Here is a 1,459-nt window from a genome sequence, read left to right as displayed (position 1 = left end):
GTACAGATGCCCCGCTTCTTCTTTTCTCATTTTATGAGATTGTCGCAATAACTGTAATGATGACATAAGTGAACTCGTGCCGCCGTCAAAGACTCTGTTGTACGCTTCGGCGGTGTTGTTCCTTTTTGCTAATTCAGCCATTTTTACAGCCCTGTAGGACCAGTATCTACCCAATGTCTGTGAATCAAACAGAAGTTCACTACTGGCCGTCCACTCGGCATCTCAGTACTCATCACTTTGTAATTTCAGTCTTATGGCTTTTTTCTAAAGAGAGTTGTGTGGTGTTTTAGAGCTCGAATCCAGGTGATTAGCAAGTGGAAGACCTGAGCAGATCTCTGTGTTTCATTTCGGAAGGAAAACATCGTCTGTCTGTTGATAACAGGATTGCTATCAACCTGCACCTTCATTTGAATACTAATAGTGGTTTAAAGAAAAAGACACAATTACCAGGAAGTCGGTTAGACTTAACAAATATGACTACTTTAACCCAGGGGCCATGTTGGGAGCAGTTTTGATTGGCAGACAATGTAGGGAACGTCTGAATTATCTTGGCCATTGTCCCAAGCTTCTGCTCCATATGTATAGGTAAGTACCAGTGGGGCTTGCAAACACGGCGTGTTCCTGAAATGTTGTGTGGCTATCCCATTTTCACAACTATAATCCTATTAAAAACACACTGAGAAAATAACTGTTTTATCCAATAAACAAGGGATCCACAGTTTTTTTCTGTGAAGGACCAGAGAGTAAGGACTTTACATTTTGTGTGCCCTACGGTTTCTGCTGTGGAGCCTCATCTCTGCTGTAACTGTGTTCCAAGAAAACTTTATTTCCAAGAATAGAGGGTGGGCCAGATTTTGCCCTTTGGCCATAGTTCGCCAACTCCTAGATTAAATAAATAATTCTTGAATGCCTACTTTGATGAGCAAGGTATAAGTAAGTACTAGGGATACACAGAAAACCAAACAAGATTGCAATTCTTGTGAAGCTCTCTAGTGTGTATGTTCAGAGATTGGAGGTGAACTCTTCAAAATAACTTGCAATACATTACTTCATAAAGCGCAGAATCTTTCCTTAAAGAGAAACTCACCCCAGATAATCAACTGATCAGGTGTCTAAATTTAGAGTTTTGTCTTGTGATTTTTTTTTTTTCTTTTGACCCGAAGCGTATTCACACTCTGGTCTCAGGTAGTTTGGGGCTGGATTTGAATGTAGTACCTTACTCTGGAATAAGCAGAGTAAGTTTGGGGGCTGACATGTATGCCAAAGAGGTACAATAATTCAAAAGCTCTATCCCTTCATTTCCTCTACCTCTGCTTACAACAGCAATACTTTTACTCAGACTTCCTGTTTCTGGCCCTTGCCTTCTTTTTTGCTGTGTTTATACTTCCCCCTGTCTGTGGTTAAGTAAGTATAAAGTGCTAAAGCTGTAGATCTGTCTGTCCCTCTGTCACTGGTTCTC

Source organism: Ursus americanus, chromosome 15 (genome assembly GCF_024610735.1).
Source record: "Ursus americanus isolate L20-20 chromosome 15, mUrsAme1.1.p, whole genome shotgun sequence".
Lineage (NCBI taxonomy): Eukaryota > Metazoa > Chordata > Mammalia > Carnivora > Ursidae > Ursus > Ursus americanus.
This window is presented reverse-complemented; position numbering follows the sequence as displayed.